Source organism: Dermacentor andersoni, chromosome 3 (assembly GCF_023375885.2).
Source record: "Dermacentor andersoni chromosome 3, qqDerAnde1_hic_scaffold, whole genome shotgun sequence".
NCBI lineage: Eukaryota > Metazoa > Arthropoda > Arachnida > Ixodida > Ixodidae > Dermacentor > Dermacentor andersoni.
In genome coordinates this window covers 147419632-147442063 of record NC_092816.1, presented here as the reverse complement: position 1 = coordinate 147442063, position 22432 = coordinate 147419632, and the positions used below count along the sequence as shown (strand labels likewise).

The window sequence follows — 22432 nt, the reverse complement described above, 5'->3', positions numbered from 1 at the left end:
GTATTTGGCGTTACCGCTATGGCCGACTGAGCGTAGTAGCGTTACTGTTAGTAAAATGTAAGGCGCCCCTGCGCGCGCCGTTGTCGGCGCACAGATCCGTTGCAGCGTGGTGTAGAAGTGTAAGCTTTCAAAACTGCATGAATAATTTCGGAGAAAACTTTTAAACAGAAGCAACTCGCGCCCAAATACCTCAACTACACAGTAGATCACATCATGTGTCATATTACATAAGGTGCGCAGGCTGGTCCTTGAGGTGAGTTGATTGCAGACCATTCATCCATTATTTTTGCTATTGAAAAACACTGCATTCGGTACAGAGTAAAATGCTGAGTACGATAGACTACGTCCGGCTGCGTGGAATATTAGAACGAACATATTTCATTACGGCATGTGATAAACACGTTGACACCGAGTACATGAAATTTCTAGATATAATTAAAAATGCCGTTGAACGGCGCTCTATGCCGACCCTTAAAAAATACAGCTAGCCAAATTAATTGTCCTTGGATGAATACTGGAATATTAATGTTGTAAAAAGATAAGGATCAATGGTACCACAAATGGTAACAGTTGAGATCAAAGGAACATTACATAACTCAATTTAAACGCTATCTAAATCTATCTATGTTTCCAATTAGGGAAAGGGAAAGAAAAACAATGTTATTCATCACTCTTGAAGCAGGCGGATGTAAATACAAGAAAAAATGATGGGACACGGTAAATTACGCAATCGGCTTAGGATCCAACATCTCTACTTTCCCTGAAACTGTTGACGAAGGTACAGCTGAATCATATTGTGCCTATTTTGCCTCCGTAGGGCCTAAGGTACATGCTGACGTTCCTTAAGGGAAAATGTAAGAGCGTGACAACAACACTTTTGCATTGCCTCACATACAAATTCAAGAATTAGTTACAACAGTAAGCAACCTTTCAGTCGCTAAGGCGGCAGAAGCATTACCTGTTAGGCTGATAAAAAACAACTTCGATATACTGGGAATCCATCTACTGCATATCTTAAACCATACGTTGGGAAATGGAGTGTATCCTGTCGGACTGCAGGTGAAGGAGGTCATACCTATCTTTAAAAGCGGTGAACGATCCGACATAGAAAAGTGCGGGCCGATATCGCTGCTAAATGCAATCAATACAGTTTTTGTAAAGGTACTTTGAAAGCGTATACAAAATTTTTAAAGGCTAATATGACATCATCTGTGCTAATCAGCATGGCTTCAGGCCCTAAACATCTACGTTTTCCGCAGTTATTGTTCGTACACAAATCATAAATACTGCACTGAATGGTAACAAACTTGCCATAGTAGTTTACTTAGATGTATCCAAAGCTTTCGATACGGTAGATCAGACAATACAGCAACAGAAATCGGAAGCTTAGGGTCTGAAAAGAAATATTTCTAATCTAATTAAAAGTTATTTTTCAAATAGGAAACAATATGTTGCTGTAAACAATCTAACCTCTCTACCAAAGAGCACTATTTTCTGTGTTCTGCAAGGTTCCGTGCTGAGCCTCTGTTTTTTTTTTTTTTTTATAATAACGATCTTCCGTCAGGTCTGAAGGATTCTGAATCTATTATGCATGCCGATGACACTGGATTACTTTCCACAGGCGATAACTTGGAGGAACTGAAATGTAAAATTAAGAACTTAGCGAAGTATCACAATGGTACATAAGTAATAAGCTGACTATAACCAGAAAATAAAGTACACCGTGTTTCACTCGCGAATAACATAAATATATGACCACGTTGCATCAACTATTAACAACAAGAATGAGCTCAGCGTGTCGCAATGCAAGCAATATCTTGGTGCTGTGTTTCAGTCTGATATGCACTGGAAACAGCAAATTATTAATGTCTGCTCCAAATTAAGTCATGGCTGCCATGTATTACTAAGGGCTAGAGAGTGCTTTGGACTTTTGATTTCACGCGTTCTGTATTTCTCACTTGTGCTCGGCGATTTATGCCATTGCCTGCAAACGACTGGCAGGACATACAAAACATATTTAGACCATGTTTGTCGCCTTCAGTAACGTGTTTTTCGTATAATAAATTATTCAAGAAGTACTCACGCCAGTATGCTACTTTTTGAGCAGCCATGCATGTCACCCGTACATATTTCATATAAATTCAAGATAGCTGAAGTAGGAAATACAATAAATAAGGTCCAATAACGAGCTGTCCCTTACTATATTCAGATTATCAATGAAACAAACAAGAGCCGCTACAAACAGTCTATTTACTTTCCCGCCTTCTCATAATACCTACATCCATAGACCTGGACAATATAAAGGAGCCTACGTGTGTAATGAAGTTCCAAACGAAGTAATGGAAAGAAATGAATGATTCGCATCGTTAAAACATCTTTTCCTGATTTCTATGGAAATATGTTGGAATGGAGAAGCGTGTAAATGAATTTACAAAACAAGAAACAGCTCGTTTTTATTTTCGATGCCCTGTCGGTGCGTTGGACATTCCTTGGACTTTCTGCTTCGGTCGAATATACCACAAAGTTATATACTTAAGCTTGCCAATTTTCTTGCGTTTTACTGAAGTGTGTTGTGATTGAGCCCATTCATCAAAAAGTCTGCTAATATTATTGTATTTGTTTAGTTTGCGGACCCATCACTAGCCTTGGAGGCTATGGGTGGGACCAACTGCGTGTGTATTGTCTTTTAGAACTAATAATAAAAGTATTCGGTTAAAAAAGAAGTCCTCCACACGCGTTTAAAACTTCGATGTTCAACACCAGATGGCGACTGCTGCGCATGAAAAATGGCAGGCGTGCAGTGCAAGCAATCCGGGCTATTTTTAATATGTTATTAGATTTTAAACGTGAATATGGCAATATGTAATATTTCTCTATTAAGAAGTACACGTAGAAAAGCCCAGTCAGCTATATACTTGCTAAAGAATAAGGAGAGTTGAGTTTTAAGCATGCAAATTTGAGAAAAGCTTGAACGTTCGCTTGGCCAAGTAAGCGACCCCATTTTGGAGACCAGCCAAGGTAAGCATAGGTAATTTCATCGCTCAGGTCTCTCCTCAAATCCACGTATTAATCTTTCGCCTTTTACTAAAGATTACCGTGGGGAGGGACACTCCAATGAGCCTATAGGCCAATTTTTGAGAGGCCTTGTCCGTTTGGGCAGGGCCTACTATTGAGATCAAAAGGAAGACTTACGTTGTTCAGTGACGCAGATATCGATGAACAAGGGTATTTGGCGTTACCGCTATGGCCGACTGAGCGTAGTAGCGTTACTGTTAGTAAAATGTAAGGCGCCCCTGCGCGCGCCGTTGTCGGCGCACAGATCCGTTGCAGCGTGGTGTAGAAGTGTAAGCTTTCAAAACTGCATGAATAATTTCGGAGAAAACTTTTAAACAGAAGCAACTCGCGCCCAAATACCTCAACTACACAGTAGATCACATCATGTGTCATATTACATAAGGTGCGCAGGCTGGTCCTTGAGGTGAGTTGATTGCAGACCATTCATCCATTATTTTTGCTATTGAAAAACACTGCATTCGGTACAGAGTAAAATGCTGAGTACGATAGACTACGTCCGGCTGCGTGGAATATTAGAACGAACATATTTCATTACGGCATGTGATAAACACGTTGACACCGAGTACATGAAATTTCTAGATATAATTAAAAATGCCGTTGAACGGCGCTCTATGCCGACCCTTAAAAAATACAGCTAGCCAAATTAATTGTCCTTGGATGAATACTGGAATATTAATGTTGTAAAAAGATAAGGATCAATGGTACCACAAATGGTAACAGTTGAGATCAAAGGAACATTACATAACTCAATTTAAACGCTATCTAAATCTATCTATGTTTCCAATTAGGGAAAGGGAAAGAAAAACAATGTTATTCATCACTCTTGAAGCAGGCGGATGTAAATACAAGAAAAAATGATGGGACACGGTAAATTACGCAATCGGCTTAGGATCCAACATCTCTACTTTCCCTGAAACTGTTGACGAAGGTACAGCTGAATCATATTGTGCCTATTTTGCCTCCGTAGGGCCTAAGGTACATGCTGACGTTCCTTAAGGGAAAATGTAAGAGCGTGACAACAACACTTTTGCATTGCCTCACATACAAATTCAAGAATTAGTTACAACAGTAAGCAACCTTTCAGTCGCTAAGGCGGCAGAAGCATTACCTGTTAGGCTGATAAAAAACAACTTCGATATACTGGGAATCCATCTACTGCATATCTTAAACCATACGTTGGGAAATGGAGTGTATCCTGTCGGACTGCAGGTGAAGGAGGTCATACCTATCTTTAAAAGCGGTGAACGATCCGACATAGAAAAGTGCGGGCCGATATCGCTGCTAAATGCAATCAATACAGTTTTTGTAAAGGTACTTTGAAAGCGTATACAAAATTTTTAAAGGCTAATATGACATCATCTGTGCTAATCAGCATGGCTTCAGGCCCTAAACATCTACGTTTTCCGCAGTTATTGTTCGTACACAAATCATAAATACTGCACTGAATGGTAACAAACTTGCCATAGTAGTTTACTTAGATGTATCCAAAGCTTTCGATACGGTAGATCAGACAATACAGCAACAGAAATCGGAAGCTTAGGGTCTGAAAAGAAATATTTCTAATCTAATTAAAAGTTATTTTTCAAATAGGAAACAATATGTTGCTGTAAACAATCTAACCTCTCTACCAAAGAGCACTATTTTCTGTGTTCTGCAAGGTTCCGTGCTGAGCCTCTGTTTTTTTTTTTTTTTTATAATAACGATCTTCCGTCAGGTCTGAAGGATTCTGAATCTATTATGCATGCCGATGACACTGGATTACTTTCCACAGGCGATAACTTGGAGGAACTGAAATGTAAAATTAAGAACTTAGCGAAGTATCACAATGGTACATAAGTAATAAGCTGACTATAACCAGAAAATAAAGTACACCGTGTTTCACTCGCGAATAACATAAATATATGACCACGTTGCATCAACTATTAACAACAAGAATGAGCTCAGCGTGTCGCAATGCAAGCAATATCTTGGTGCTGTGTTTCAGTCTGATATGCACTGGAAACAGCAAATTATTAATGTCTGCTCCAAATTAAGTCATGGCTGCCATGTATTACTAAGGGCTAGAGAGTGCTTTGGACTTTTGATTTCACGCGTTCTGTATTTCTCACTTGTGCTCGGCGATTTATGCCATTGCCTGCAAACGACTGGCAGGACATACAAAACATATTTAGACCATGTTTGTCGCCTTCAGTAACGTGTTTTTCGTATAATAAATTATTCAAGAAGTACTCACGCCAGTATGCTACTTTTTGAGCAGCCATGCATGTCACCCGTACATATTTCATATAAATTCAAGATAGCTGAAGTAGGAAATACAATAAATAAGGTCCAATAACGAGCTGTCCCTTACTATATTCAGATTATCAATGAAACAAACAAGAGCCGCTACAAACAGTCTATTTACTTTCCCGCCTTCTCATAATACCTACATCCATAGACCTGGACAATATAAAGGAGCCTACGTGTGTAATGAAGTTCCAAACGAAGTAATGGAAAGAAATGAATGATTCGCATCGTTAAAACATCTTTTCCTGATTTCTATGGAAATATGTTGGAATGGAGAAGCGTGTAAATGAATTTACAAAACAAGAAACAGCTCGTTTTTATTTTCGATGCCCTGTCGGTGCGTTGGACATTCCTTGGACTTTCTGCTTCGGTCGAATATACCACAAAGTTATATACTTAAGCTTGCCAATTTTCTTGCGTTTTACTGAAGTGTGTTGTGATTGAGCCCATTCATCAAAAAGTCTGCTAATATTATTGTATTTGTTTAGTTTGCGGACCCATCACTAGCCTTGGAGGCTATGGGTGGGACCAACTGCGTGTGTATTGTCTTTTAGAACTAATAATAAAAGTATTCGGTTAAAAAAGAAGTCCTCCACACGCGTTTAAAACTTCGATGTTCAACACCAGATGGCGACTGCTGCGCATGAAAAATGGCAGGCGTGCAGTGCAAGCAATCCGGGCTATTTTTAATATGTTATTAGATTTTAAACGTGAATATGGCAATATGTAATATTTCTCTATTAAGAAGTACACGTAGAAAAGCCCAGTCAGCTATATACTTGCTAAAGAATAAGGAGAGTTGAGTTTTAAGCATGCAAATTTGAGAAAAGCTTGAACGTTCGCTTGGCCAAGTAAGCGACCCCATTTTGGAGACCAGCCAAGGTAAGCATAGGTAATTTCATCGCTCAGGTCTCCTCAAATCCACGTATTAATCTTTCGCCTTTTACTAAAGATTACCGTGGGGAGGGACACTCCAATGAGCCTATAGGCCAATTTTTGAGAGGCCTTGTCCGTTTGGGCAGGGCCTACTATTGAGATCAAAAGGAAGACTTACGTTGTTCAGTGACGCAGATATCGATGAACAAGGGTATTTGGCGTTACCGCTATGGCCGACTGAGCGTAGTAGCGTTACTGTTAGTAAAATGTAAGGCGCCCCTGCGCGCGCCGTTGTCGGCGCACGGATCCGTTGCAGCGTGGTGTAGAAGTGTAAGCTTTCAAAACTGCATGAATAATTTCGGAGAAAACTTTTAAACAGAAGCAACTCGCGCCCCAATACCTCAACTACACAGTAGATCACATCATGTGTCATATTACATAAGGTGCGCAGGCTGGTCCTTGAGGTGAGTTGATTGCAGACCATTCATCCATTATTTTTGCTATTGAAAAACACTGCATTCGGTACAGAGTAAAATGCTGAGTACGATAGACTACGTCCGGCTGCGTGGAATATTAGAACGAACATATTTCATTACGGCATGTGATAAACACGTTGACACCGAGTACATGAAATTTCTAGATATAATTAAAAATGCCGTTGAACGGCGCTCTATGCCGACCCTTAAAAAATACAGCTAGCCAAATTAATTGTCCTTGGATGAATACTGGAATATTAATGTTGTAAAAAGATAAGGATCAATGGTGCCACAAATGGTAACAGTTGAGATCAAAGGAACATTACATAACTCAATTTAAACGCTATCTAAATCTATCTATGTTTCCAATTAGGGAAAGGGAAAGAAAAACAATGTTATTCATCACTCTTGAAGCAGGCGGATGTAAATACAAGAAAAAATGATGGGACACGGTAAATTACGCAATCGGCTTAGGATCCAACATCTCTACTTTCCCTGAAACTGTTGACGAAGAGTTGACTGTTGGGCTAGTTGGTCGTCCATATTTGAAGTAGTAGCTTAGCGCAAAAAAGCACAGACACAAGGAAGACAGACAAGGACAAGCGCTACTCACAACTGTTTAATGGAAGGAAGGATAGTACATATGTATATATATCCTCTTGTCACGCATGCGCCTACCAAGCAGAAGAGAAGCCAGTACATGCACATCAAAGGCGGTTGCGCAAGAAGTTAAATTCGGCATCCAGTAATGTGATCGAAGGCTCACTCACACATCTATTTCTAGAAATTCATCTTGATAAAGAAGGCCTCAAGTGCGAGCCTGGAAGACGCGTTGCCGCTCCTGCCAAGAATAGTTGTCGCAGAAAATCGAGCGTCGCAACCACACGCGGTGACATGAGCCACCAAATGTGCGCCCTTATCCTCTTTTTTCTTTAGTTTTTGCGCATGTTCCCTTAAACGGTCATTCACACAACGCTCAGTTTGTCCAATGTAAAGCTGCCCACAAGGGTGCAAGGGAATTGCATAAACAACCCCTCTGGAGCACTCAACAAAGGGCTTCTCATGCCTCGTGCGGCAGCCCCGCCTGCTCTTACAGCAAACTCGAGAACACAGCTTCGAAAGCTTGTTGGGTGCAGAGAAAACCAGAGGAATACCATGACGGTTAGCAACCTTTTTAAGGTTGTGTGACACCTTGTGTACATAAGGAATAACCTCTGGTCTTACCTTCGGTCGTTCGACCTCTGCGCTCGCCCTTCGTGCTCCAAGCTTAACTTTTTGCAGAAGAGACTCTACTATAGCATTGACGACCGTCAAAGGGAAACCAGCTGCCAAAAGGCGTCCAACTTGGTTCGTAAAACTAGACCGCATTTGGTGTGCGCACGATTTCCGCAAAGCCGATTCCAAGCAAAGACTACCAACTGCTCGCTTCACCACTTTAGAGTGTGCGGAATCGTACGGCAGCAATTGCTTCATGGCTCGCGGTTGATAGGACCAGCAGACATGGCCAACTTCAAAAGACAGTTTTAAATCTAAGAACTGTAGGCCTGTGTCGTCAGGAAGTTCATGGGTAAATACAAGCCCTTGGCCTTGGTTGTTAAAAGCTTCTAAAATAAAAGCAAGGGATGTAAAGTCACCCTTATTGTTTAAAAGCACTAAAAAATCATCAACATACCTAAAGACTTTTAAAACCTGCCCCCCATTAAAAACCTGCTCTAAAGACCTATCACCAAAAGACCAAAAAATGTCGCACAAAATAGGAGCAACACAAGACCCAATACACACTCCCCGGCGTTGCAGATATGGCTGCTCGTTGTAAAGTATAAAAGTCACACTTAAATAAAACTCGAGCAATGTTAAAAAGCTGTCCACTGAAAGGCCCGCCGAGTTCTGGAAGTCGAACACGTCGTTGTATTCAAAACATTCCCTTAAGGAAACGAGAAGCTTGTCCTGAGGAATTGAGTAGAAAAGATCTTCTACGTCAACGGAAAAACCATACTTAATGCCGTCATTACACTTTACAAATTGCGCGACCTCCGAAGAACTTTTAACACGGAAAGGGTCATCCACTTGTAGCGTCTTAAGCTTATTCAAAAGAAAAAGGCTCACGCAATGCTGCCACGCCCCGCGCTCGCTAACGATAGTTCTGAAAGGAATATCGGGCTTGTGCGTTTTCGCGGTAAAGAACACGGTCAAACAGCTTTCTTTGCTATTCTTGATACCTTTAGCAAGGGTGGTCAAGTTCAAACTTCTGCAGAACTCGATGAAGTTCGACTTGACTCTAACTGCACTCTTACTAATGGGAACGAAATTCTTATTCACCGCTGCCTGCGCTTTTTCGTCAAACCGACCTTTTGGCAACACAACAAACCCTCCTTCCTTATCTGACTGCAACAGCATAAGCTCATTTTGCTTGAAATACTTTACGACACCTTCTAAGCTCTTTTTAGCATGAACGTCTGAAGCCCTGCTTGAACACCTTGAGATAGAGTAAAGTCCCTCCTTCAGACACTGGTCATGGTCCTCTTGGCTACACCTTGCAGAGACGTCTCGGTTAAGACCTACCAGGTCATGGGGCCGGACGGAGGGTGGAACGGCATACTTCGGACCTTTTTCCAGTAGCCTGGAAACGTCCCCGGGGAGTGAAACTTGGTCTAAAACGACCACCGGTTTTCCCTGTGCACGATTGGCGGTCGATGACCTCAGAAGGAAGCTCAGCATAGTCCTCCACCTTGTCTCCGTGATATGAGCCGCAAGTTTTCTAAACTCACGCAGCTTACTGCTTGCTAGCCAATCCGGATTACCGTAGTGGCACAACACGCGCAACCAGTCTTGCAGAAGTCGGACTTGGCGCCAGAGCTCAGACTTCAATAGTTTGCAAAGCCTCTTGAGGTGTCCCCAGGACGGCTTCACCAAACCAAACAGAGCACAAACATCTCGAGGGTATATCCCTTTCCGGACACAGAAGCCGTGGCAGCATTGCGTGAGCCTTTTTCTTTTGAATAAGCTTAAGACGCTACAAGTGGATGACCCTTTCCGTGTTAAAAGTTCTTCGGAGGTCGCGCAATTTGTAAAGTGTAATGACGGCATTAAGTATGGTTTTTCCGTTGACGTAGAAGATCTTTTCTACTCAATTCCTCAGGACAAGCTTCTCGTTTCCTTAAGGGAATGTTTTGAATACAACGACGTGGTCGACTTCCAGAACTCGGCGGGCCTTTCAGTGGACAGCTTTTTAACATTGCTCGAGTTTTATTTAAGTGTGACTTTTATACTTTACTACGAGCAGCCATATCTGCAACGCCGGGGAGTGTGTATTGGGTCTTGTGTTGCTCCTATTTTGTGCGACATTTTTTTGTCTTTTGTTGATAGGTCTTTAGAGCAGGTTTTTAATGGCGGGCAGGTTTTAAAAGTCTTTAGGTATGTTGATGATTTTTTAGTGCTTTTAAACAATAAGGGTGACTTTACATCCCTTGCTTTTATTTTAGAAGCTTTTAACAACCAAGGCCAAGGGCTTGTATTTACCCATGAACTTCCTGACGACACAGGCCTACAGTTCTTAGATTTAAAACTGTCTTTTGAAGTTGGCCATGTCTGCTGGTCCTATCAACCGCGAGCCATGAAGCAATTGCTGCCGTACGATTCCGCACACTCTAAAGTGGTGAAGCGAGCAGTTGGTAGTCTTTGCTTGGAATCGGCTTTGCGGAAATCGTGCGCACACCAAATGCGGTCTAGTTTTACGAACCAAGTTGGACGCCTTTTGGCAGCTGGTTTCCCTTTGACGGTCGTCAATGCTATAGTAGAGTCTCTTCTGCAAAAAGTTAAGCTTGGAGCACGAAGGGCGAGCGCAGAGGTCGAACGACCGAAGGTAAGACCAGAGGTTATTCCTTATGTACACAAGGTGTCACACAACCTTAAAAAGGTTGCTAACCGTCATGGTATTCCTCTGGTTTTCTCTGCACCCAACAAGCTTTCGAAGCTGTGTTCTCGAGTTTGCTGTAAGAGCAGGCGGGGCTGCCGCACGAGGCATGAGAAGCCCTTTGATGAGTGCTCCAGAGGGGTTGTTTATGCAATTCCCTTGCACCCTTGTGGGCAGCTTTACATTGGACAAACTGAGCGTTGTGTGAATGACCGTTTAAGGGAACATGCGCAAAAACTAAAGAAAAAAGAGGATAAGGGCGCACATTTGGTGGCTCATGTCACCGCGTGTGGTTGCGACGCTCGATTTTCTGCGACAACTATTCTTGGCAGGAGCGGCAACGCGTCTTCCAGGCTCGCACTTGAGGCCTTCTTTATCAAGATGAATAGAAATAGATGTGTGAGTGAGCCTTCGATCACATTGCTGGATGACGAATTTAACTTCTTGCGCAACCGCCTTTGATGTGCATGTACTGGCTTCTCTTCTGCTTGGTAGGCGCATGCGTGACAAGAGGATATATATACATATGTACTATCCTTCCTTCCATTAAACAGTTGTGAGTAGCGCTTGTCCTTGTCTGTCTTCCTTGTGTCTGTGCTTTTTGCGCTAAGCTACTACTTCAAATATGGACGACCAACTAGCCCAACAGTCAACTCTTCTAGAATTCATTTCTCGTACACTGGGCAACTCCTTTTCTGTGTATCCTCTGCAATCCTCTGTCACCGAAGTTCTTGTTTCCCACATCGTCGAAGCCACATGCCGGGCCAGGTTTTACGGCTTCTGTGTCCGGAAAGGGATATACCCTCGAGATGTTTGTGCTCTGTTTGGTTTGGTGAAGCCGTCCTGGGGACACCTCAAGAGGCTTTGCAAACTATTGAAGTCTGAGCTCTGGCGCCAAGTCCGACTTCTGCAAGACTGGTTGCGCGTGTTGTTCCACTACGGTAATCCGGATTGGCTAGCAAGCAGTAAGCTGCGTGAGTTTAGAAAACTTGCGGCTCATATCACGGAGACAAGGTGGAGGACTATGCTGAGCTTCCTTCTGAGGTCATCGACCGCCAATCGTGCACAGGGAAAACCGGTGGTCGTTTTAGACCAAGTTTCACTCCCCGGGGACGTTTCCAGGCTACTGGAAAAAGGTCCGAAGTATGCCGTTCCACCCTCCGTCCGGCCCCATGACCTGGTAGGTCTTAACCGAGACGTCTCTGCAAGGTGTAGCCAAGAGGACCATGACCAGTGTCTGAAGGAGGGACTTTACTCTATCTCAAGGTGTTCAAGCAGGGCTTCAGACGTTCATGCTAAAAAGAGCTTAGAAGGTGTCGTAAAGTATTTCAAGCAAAATGAGCTTATGCTGTTGCAGTCAGATAAGGAAGGAGGGTTTGTTGTGTTGCCAAAAGGTCGGTTTGACGAAAAAGCGCAGGCAGCGGTGAATAAGAATTTCGTTCCCATTAGTAAGAGTGCAGTTAGAGTCAAGTCGAACTTCATCGAGTTCTGCAGAAGTTTGAACTTGACCACCCTTGCTAAAGGTATCAAGAATAGCAAAGAAAGCTGTTTGACCGTGTTCTTTACCGCGAAAACGCACAAGCCCGATATTCCTTTCAGAACTATCGTTAGCGAGCGCGGGGCGTGGCAGCATTGCGTGAGCCTTTTTCTTTTGAATAAGCTTAAGACGCTACAAGTGGATGACCCTTTCCGTGTTAAAAGTTCTTCGGAGGTCGCGCAATTTGTAAAGTGTAATGACGGCATTAAGTATGGTTTTTCCGTTGACGTAGAAGATCTTTTCTACTCAATTCGTCAGGACAAGCTTCTCGTTTCCTTAAGGGAATGTTTTGAATACAACGACGTGGTCGACTTCCAGCACTCGGCGGGCCTTTCAGAGGACAGCTTTTTAACATTGCTCGAGTTTTATTTAAGTGTGACTTTTATACTTTACAACGAGCAGCCATATGTGCAACGCCGGGGAGTGTGTATTGGGTCTTGTGTTGCTCCTATTTTGTGCGACATTTTTTTGTCTTTTGTTGATAGGTCTTTAGAGCAGGTTTTTAATGGGGGGCAGGTTTTAAAAGTCTTTAGGTATGTTGATGATTTTTTAGTGCTTTTAAACAATAAGGGTGACTTTACATCCCTTGCTTTTATTTTAGAAGCTTTTAACAACCAAGGCCAAGGGCTTGTATTTACCCATGAACTTCCTGACGACACAGGCCTACAGTTCTTAGATTTAAAACTGTCTTTTGAAGTTGGCCATGTCTGCTGGTCCTATCAACCGCGAGCCATGAAGCAATTGCTGCCGTACGATTCCGCACACTCTAAAGTGGTGAAGCGAGCAGTTGGTAGTCTTTGCTTGGAATCGGCTTTGCGGAAATCGTGCGCACACCAAATGCGGTCTAGTTTTACGAACCAAGTTGGACGCCTTTTGGCAGCTGGTTTCCCTTTGACGGTCGTCAATGCTATAGTAGAGTCTCTTCTGCAAAAAGTTAAGCTTGGAGCACGAAGGGCGAGCGCAGAGGTCGAACGACCGAAGGTAAGACCAGAGGTTATTCCTTATGTACACAAGGTGTCACACAACCTTAAAAAGGTTGCTAACCGTCATGGTATTCCTCTGGTTTTCTCTGCACCCAACAAGCTTTCGAAGCTGTGTTCTCGAGTTTGCTGTAAGAGCAGGCGGGGCTGCCGCACGAGGCATGAGAAGCCCTTTGTTGAGTGCTCCAGAGGGGTTGTTTATGCAATTCCCTTGCACCCTTGTGGGCAGCTTTACATTGGACAAACTGAGCGTTGTGTGAATGACCGTTTAAGGGAACATGCGCAAAAACTAAAGAAAAAAGAGGATAAGGGCGCACATTTGGTGGCTCATGTCACCGCGTGTGGTTGCGACGCTCGATTTTCTGCGACAACTATTCTTGGCAGGAGCGGCAACGCGTCTTCCAGGCTCGCACTTGAGGCATTCTTTATCAAGATGAATAGAAATAGATGTGTGAGTGAGCCTTCGATCACATTACTGGATGCCGAATTTAACTTCTTGCGCAACCGCCTTTGATGTGCATGTACTGGCTTCTCTTCTGCTTGGTAGGCGCATGCGTGACAAGAGGATATATATACATATGTACTATCCTTCCTTCCATTAAACAGTTGTGAGAAGCGCTTGTCCTTGTCTGTCTTCCTTGTGTCTGTGCTTTTTTGCGCTAAGCTACTACTTCAAAAATGTTGACGAAGGTACAGCTGAATCATATTGTGCCTATTTTGCCTCCGTAGGGCCTAAGGTACATGCTGACGTTCCTTAAGGGAAAATGTAAGAGCGTGACAACAACACTTTTGCATTGCCTCACATACAAATTCAAGAATTAGTTACAACAGTAAGCAACCTTTCAGTCGCTAAGGCGGCAGAAGCATTACCTGTTAGGCTGATAAAAAACAACTTCGATATACTGGGAATCCATCTACTGCATATCTTAAACCATACGTTGGGAAATGGAGTGTATCCTGTCGGACTGCAGGTGAAGGAGGTCATACCTATCTTTAAAAGCGGTGAACGATCGGACATAGAAAAGTGCGGGCCGATATCGCTGCTAAATGCAATCAATACAGTTTTTGTAAAGGTACTTTGAAAGCGTATACAAAATTTTTAAAGGCTAATATGACATCATCTGTGCTAATCAGCATGGCTTCAGGCCCTAAACATCTACGTTTTCCGCAGTTATTGTTCGTACACAAATCATAAATACTGCACTGAATGGTAACAAACTTGCCATAGTAGTTTACTTAGATGTATCCAAAGCTTTCGATACGGTAGATCAGACAATACAGCAACAGAAATCGGAAGCTTAGGGTCTGAAAAGAAATATTTCTAATCTAATTAAAAGTTATTTTTCAAATAGGAAACAATACGTTGCTGTAAACGATCTAACCTCTCTACCGCAGAGCACTATTTTCTGTGTTCTGCAAGGTTCCGTGCTGAGCCTCTGTTTTTTTTTTTTTTTTCATAATAACGATCTTCCGTCAGGTCTGAAGGATTCTGAATCTATTATGCATGCCGATGACACTGGATTACTTTCCACAGGCGATAACTTGGAGGAACTGAAATGTAAAATTAAGAACTTAGCGAAGTATCACAATGGTACATAAGTAATAAGCTGACTATAACCAGAAAATAAAGTACACCGTGTTTCACTCGCGAATAACATAAATATATGACCACGTTGCATCAACTATTAACAACAAGAATGAGCTCAGCGTGTCGCAATGCAAGCAATATCTTGGTGCTGTGTTTCAGTCTGATATGCACTGGAAACAGCAAATTATTAATGTCTGCTCCAAATTAAGTCATGGCTGCCATGTATTACTAAGGGCTAGAGAGTGCTTTGGACTTTTGATTTCACGCGTTCTGTATTTCTCACTTGTGCTCGGCGATTTATGCCATTGCCTGCAAACGACTGGCAGGACATACAAAACATATTTAGACCATGTTTGTCGCCTTCAGTAACGTGTTTTTCGTATAATAAATTATTCAAGAAGTACTCACGCCAGTATGCTACTTTTTGAGCAGCCATGCATGTCACCCGTACATATTTCATATAAATTCAAGATAGCTGAAGTAGGAAATACAATAAATAAGGTCCAATAACGAGCTGTCCCTTACTATATTCAGATTATCAATGAAACAAACAAGAGCCGCTACAAACAGTCTATTTACTTTCCCGCCTTCTCATAATACCTACATCCATAGACCTGGACAATATAAAGGAGCCTACGTGTGTAATGAAGTTCCAAACGAAGTAATGGAAAGAAATGAATGATTCGCATCGTTAAAACATCTTTTCCTGATTTCTATGGAAATATGTTGGAATGGAGAAGCGTGTAAATGAATTTACAAAACAAGAAACAGCTCGTTTTTATTTTCGATGCCCTGTCGGTGCGTTGGACATTCCTTGGACTTTCTGCTTCGGTCGAATATACCACAAAGTTATATACTTAAGCTTGCCAATTTTCTTGCGTTTTACTGAAGTGTGTTGTGATTGAGCCCGTTCATCAAAAAGTCTGCTAATATTATTGTATTTGTTTAGTTTGCGGACCCATCACTAGCCTTGGAGGCTATGGGTGGGACCAACTGCGTGTGTATTGTCTTTTAGAACTAATAATAAAAGTATTCGGTTAAAAAAGAAGTCCTCCACACGCGTTTAAAACTTCGATGTTCAACACCAGATGGCGACTGCTGCGCATGAAAAATGGCAGGCGTGCAGTGCAAGCAATCCGGGCTATTTTTAATATGTTATTAGATTTTAAACGTGAATATGGCAATATGTAATATTTCTCTATTAAGAAGTACACGTAGAAAAGCCCAGTCAGCTATATACTTGCTAAAGAATAAGGAGAGTTGAGTTTTAAGCATGCAAATTTGAGAAAAGCTTGAACGTTCGCTTGGCCAAGTAAGCGACCCCATTTTGGAGACCAGCCAAGGTAAGCATAGGTAATTTCATCGCTCAGGTCTCTCCTCAAATCCACGTATTAATCTTTTCGCCTTTTTACTAAAGATTACCGTGGGGAGGGACACTCCAATGAGCCTTGTCCGTTTGGGCAGGGCCTACTATTGAGATCAAAAGGAAGACTTACGTTGTTCAGTGACGCAGATATCGATGAACAAGGGTATTTGGCGTTACCGCTATGGCCGACTGAGCGTAGTAGCGTTACTGTTAGTAAAATGTGAGGCGCCCCTGCGCGCGCCGTTGTCGGCGCACAGATCCGTTGCAGCGTGGTGTAGAAGTGTAAGCTTTCAAAACTGCATGAATAATTTCGGAGAAAACTTTTAAACAGAAGCAACTCGCGCCCCAATACCTCAACTACACAGTAGATCACATCATGTGTCATATTACATAAGGTGCGCAGGCTGGTCCTTGAGGTGAGTTGATTGCAGACCATTCATCCATTATTTTTGCTATTGAAAAACACTGCATTCGGTACTGAGTAAAATGCTGAGTACGATAGACTACGTCCGGCTGCGTGGAATATTAGAACGAACATATTTCATTACGGCATGTGATAAACACCTTGACACCGAGTACATGAAATTTCTAGATATAATTAAAAATGCCGTTGAACGGCGCTCTATGCCGACCCTTAAAAAATACAGCTAGCCAAATTAATTGTCCTTGGATGAATACTGGAATATTAATGTTGTAAAAAGATAAGGATCAATGGTACCACAAATGGTAACAGTTGAGATCAAAGGAACATTACATAACTCAATTTAAACGCTATCTAAATCTATCTATGTTTCCAATTAGGGAAAGGGAAAGAAAAACAATGTTATTCATCACTCTTGAAGCAGGCGGATGTAAATACAAGAAAAAATGATGGGACACGGTAAATTACGCAATCGGCTTAGGATCCAACATCTCTACTTTCCCTGAAACTGTGGACGAAGGTACAGCTGAATCATATTGTGCCTATTTTGCCTCCGTAGGGCCTAAGGTACATGCTGACGTTCCTTAAGGGAAAATGTAAGAGCGTGACAACAACACTTTTGCATTGCCTCACATACAAATTCAAGAATTAGTTACAACAGTAAGCAACCTTTCAGTCGCTAAGGCGGCAGAAGCATTACTTGTTAGGCTGATAAAAAACAACTTCGATATACTGGGAATCCATCTACTGCATATCTTAAACCATACGTTGGGAAATGGAGTGTATCCTGTCGGACTGCAGGTGAAGGAGGTCATACCTATCTTTAAAAGCGGTGAACGATCCGACATAGAAAAGTGCGGGCCGATATCGCTGCTAAATGCAATCAATACAGTTTTTGTAAAGGTACTTTGAAAGCGTATACAAAATTTTTAAAGGCTAATATGACATCATCTGTGCTAATCAGCATGGCTTCAGGCCCTAAACATCTACGTTTTCCGCAGTTATTGTTCGTACACAAATCATAAATACTGCACTGAATGGTAACAAACTTGCCATAGTAGTTTACTTAGATGTATCCAAAGCTTTCGATACGGTAGATCAGACAATACAGCAACAGAAATCGGAAGCTTAGGGTCTGAAAAGAAATATTTCTAATCTAATTAAAAGTTATTTTTCAAATAGGAAACAATATGTTGCTGTAAACAATCTAACCTCTCTACCGCAGAGCACTATTTTCTGTGTTCTGCAAGGTTCCGTGCTGAGCCTCTGTTTTTTTTTTTTTTTTTTCATAATAACGATCTTCCGTCAGGTCTGAAGGATTCTGAATCTATTATGCATGCCGATGACACTGGATTACTTTCCACAGGCGATAACTTGGAGGAACTGAAATGTAAAATTAAGAACTTAGCGAAGTATCACAATGGTACATAAGTAATAAGCTGACTATAACCAGAAAATAAAGTACACCGTGTTTCACTCGCGAATAACATAAATATATGACCACGTTGCATCAACTATTAACAACAAGAATGAGCTCAGCGTGTCGCAATGCAAGCAATATCTTGGTGCTGTGTTTCAGTCTGATATGCACTGGAAACAGCAAATTATTAATGTCTGCTCCAAATTAAGTCATGGCTGCCATGTATTACTAAGGGCTAGAGAGTGCTTTGGACTTTTGATTTCACGCGTTCTGTATTTCTCACTTGTGCTCGGCGATTTATGCCATTGCCTGCAAATGACTGGCAGGACATACAAAACATATTTAGACCATGTTTGTCGCCTTCAGTAACGTGTTTTTCGTATAATAAATTATTCAAGAAGTACTCACGCCAGTATGCTACTTTTTGAGCAGCCATGCATGTCACCCGTACATATTTCATATAAATTCAAGATAGCTGAAGTAGGAAATACAATAAATAAGGTCCAATAACGAGCTGTCCCTTACTATATTCAGATTATCAATGAAACAAACAAGAGCCGCTACAAACAGTCTATTTACTTTCCCGCCTTCTCATAATACCTACATCCATAGACCTGGACAATATAAAGGAGCCTACGTCTGTAATGAAGTTCCAAACGAAGTAATGGAAAGAAATGAATGATTCGCATCGTTAAAACATCTTTTCCTGATTTCTATGGAAATATGTTGGAATGGAGAAGCGTGTAAATGAATTTACAAAACAAGAAACAGCTCGTTTTTATTTTCGATGCCCTGTCGGTGCGTTGGACATTCCTTGGACTTTCTGCTTCGGTCGAATATACGACAAAGTTATATACTTAAGCTTGCCAATTTTCTTGCGTTTTACTGAAGTGTGTTGTGATTGAGCCCATTCATCAAAAAGTCTGCTAATATTATTGTATTTGTTTAGTTTGCGGACCCATCACTAGCCTTGGAGGCTATGGGTGGGACCAACTGCGTGTGTATTGTCTTTTAGAACTAATAATAAAAGTATTCGGTTAAAAAAGAAGTCCTCCACACGCGTTTAAAACTTCGATGTTCAACACCAGATGGCGACTGCTGCGCATGAAAAATGGCAGGCGTGCAGTGCAAGCAATCCGGGCTATTTTTAATATGTTATTAGATTTTAAACGTGAATATGGCAATATGTAATATTTCTCTATTAAGAAGTACACGTAGAAAAGCCCAGTCAGCTATATACTTGCTAAAGAATAAGGAGAGTTGAGTTTTAAGCATGCAAATTTGAGAAAAGCTTGAACGTTCGCTTGGCCAAGTAAGCGACCCCATTTTGGAGACCAGCCAAGGTAAGCATAGGTAATTTCATCGCTCAGGTCTCTCCTCAAATCCACGTATTAATCTTTCGCCTTTTACTAAAGATTACCGTGGGGAGGGACACTCCAATGAGCCTATAGGCCAATTTTTGAGAGGCCTTGTCCGTTTGGGCAGGGCCTACTATTGAGATCAAAAGGAAGGCTTACGTTGTTCAGTGACGCAGATATCGATGAACAAGGGTATTTGGCGTTACCGCTATGGCCGACTGAGCGTAGTAGCGTTACTGTTAGTAAAATGTAAGGCGCCCCTGCGCGCGCCGTTGTCGGCGCACAGATCCGTTGCAGCGTGGTGTAGAAGTGTAAGCTTTCAAAACTGCATGAATAATTTCGGAGAAAACTTTTAAACAGAAGCAACTCGCGCCCCAATACCTCAACTACACAGTAGATCACATCATGTGTCATATTACATAAGGTGCGCAGGCTGGTCCTTGAGGTGAGTTGATTGCAGACCATTCATCCATTATTTTTGCTATTGAAAAACACTGCATTCGGTACAGAGTAAAATGCTGAGTACGATAGACTATGTCCGGCTGCGTGGAATATTAGAACGAACATATTACATTACGGCATGTGATAAACACGTTGACACCGAGTACATGAAATTTCTAGATATAATTAAAAATGCCGTTGAACGGCGCTCTATGCCGACCCTTAAAAAATACAGCTAGCCAAATTAATTGTCCTTGGATGAATACTGGAATATTAATGTTGTAAAAAGATAAGGATCAATGGTACCACAAATGGTAACAGTTGAGATCAAAGGAACATTACATAACTCAATTTAAACGCTATCTAAATCTATCTATGTTTCCAATTAGGGAAAGGGAAAGAAAAACAATGTTATTCATCACTCTTGAAGCAGGCGGATGTAAATACAAGAAAAAATGATGGGACACGGTAAATTACGCAATCGGCTTAGGATCCAACATCTCTACTTTCCCTGAAACTGTTGACGAAGAAGGTACAGCTGAATCATATTGTGCCTATTTTGCCTCCGTAGGGCCTAAGGTACATGCTGACGTTCCTTAAGGGAAAATGTAAGAGCGTGACAACAACACTTTTGCATTGCCTCACATACAAATTCAAGAATTAGTTACAACAGTAAGCAACCTTTCAGTCGCTAAGGCGGCAGAAGCATTACCTGTTAGGCTGATAAAAAACAACTTCGATATACTGGGAATCCATCTACTGCATATCTTAAACCATACGTTGGGAAATGGAGTGTATCCTGTCGGACTGCAGGTGAAGGAGGTGATACCTATCTTTAAAAGCGGTGAACGATCCGACATAGAAAAGTGCGGGCCGATATCGCTGCTAAATGCAATCAATACAGTTTTTGTAAAGGTACTTTGAAAGCGTATACAAAATTTTTAAAGGCTAATATGACATCATCTGTGCTAATCAGCATGGCTTCAGGCCCTAAACATCTACGTTTTCCGCAGTTATTGTTCGTACACAAATCATAAATACTGCACTGAATGGTAACAAACTTGCCATAGTAGTTTACTTAGATGTATCCAAAGCTTTCGATACGGTAGATCAGACAATACAGCAACAGAAATCGGAAGCTTAGGGTCTGAAAAGAAATATTTCTAATCTAATTAAAAGTTATTTTTCAAATAGGAAACAATATGTTGCTGTAAACAATCTAACCTCTCTACCGCAGAGCACTATTTTCTGTGTTCTGCAAGGTTCCGTGCTGAGCCTCTGTTTTTTTTTTTTTTCATAATAACGATCTTCCGTCAGGTCTGAAGGATTCTGAATCTATTATGCATGCCGATGACACTGGATTACTTTCCACAGGCGATAACTTGGAGGAACTGAAATGTAAAATTAAGAACTTAGCGAAGTATCACAATGGTACATAAGTAATAAGCTGACTATAACCAGAAAATAAAGTACACCGTGTTTCACTCGCGAATAACATAAATATATGACCACGTTGCATCAACTATTAACAACAAGAATGAGCTCAGCGTGTCGCAATGCAAGCAATATCTTGGTGCTGTGTTTCAGTCTGATATGCACTGGAAACAGCAAATTATTAATGTCTGCTCCAAATTAAGTCATGGCTGCCATGTATTACTAAGGGCTAGAGAGTGCTTTGGACTTTTGATTTCACGCGTTCTGTATTTCTCACTTGTGCTCGGCGATTTATGCCATTGCCTGCAAATGACTGGCAGGACATACAAAACATATTTAGACCATGTTTGTCGCCTTCAGTAACGTGTTTTTCGTATAATAAATTATTCAAGAAGTACTCACGCCAGTATGCTACTTTTTGAGCAGCCATGCATGTCACCCGTACATATTTCATATAAATTCAAGATAGCTGAAGTAGGAAATACAATAAATAAGGTCCAATAACGAGCTGTCCCTTACTATATTCAGATTATCAATGAAACAAACAAGAGCCGCTACAAACAGTCTATTTACTTTCCCGCCTTCTCATAATACCTACATCCATAGACCTGGACAATATAAAGGAGCCTACGTGTGTAATGAAGTTCCAAACGAAGTAATGGAAAGAAATGAATGATTCGCATCGTTAAAACATCTTTTCCTGATTTCTATGGAAATATGTTGGAATGGAGAAGCGTGTAAATGAATTTACAAAACAAGAAACAGCTCGTTTTTATTTTCGATGCCCTGTCGGTGCGTTGGACATTCCTTGGACTTTCTGCTTCGGTCGAATATACCACAAAGTTATATACTTAAGCTTGCCAATTTTCTTGCGTTTTACTGAAGTGTGTTGTGATTGAGCCCATTCATCAAAAAGTCTGCTAATATTATTGTATTTGTTTAGTTTGCGGACCCATCACTAGCCTTGGAGGCTATGGGTGGGACCAACTGCGTGTGTATTGTCTTTTAGAACTAATAATAAAAGTATTCGGTTAAAAAAGAAGTCCTCCACACGCGTTTAAAACTTCGATGTTCAACACCAGATGGCGACTGCTGCGCATGAAAAATGGCAGGCGTGCAGTGCAAGCAATCCGGGCTATTTTTAATATGTTATTAGATTTTAAACGTGAATATGGCAATATGTAATATTTCTCTATTAAGAAGTACACGTAGAAAAGCCCAGTCAGCTATATACTTGCTAAAGAATAAGGAGAGTTGAGTT

General features: G+C 41.5%; 4 pseudogenes; all 4 read left to right on the top strand.

The window, feature by feature from the left end:
- The first annotated feature begins 3037 nt into the window (after nt 1-3037).
- Nucleotides 3038-3160, top strand: LOC140216873 (U5 spliceosomal RNA; annotated as a pseudogene).
- Nucleotides 3161-6262: 3102 nt separating this feature from the next.
- LOC140216894 (U5 spliceosomal RNA) lies at nt 6263-6383 on the top strand (annotated as a pseudogene).
- A 9710-nt stretch (nt 6384-16093) lies between these two features.
- LOC140216897 (U5 spliceosomal RNA) lies at nt 16094-16214 on the top strand (annotated as a pseudogene).
- Nucleotides 16215-19300: 3086 nt separating this feature from the next.
- LOC140216872 (U5 spliceosomal RNA) lies at nt 19301-19423 on the top strand (annotated as a pseudogene).
- Nucleotides 19424-22432: the final 3009 nt, after the last annotated feature.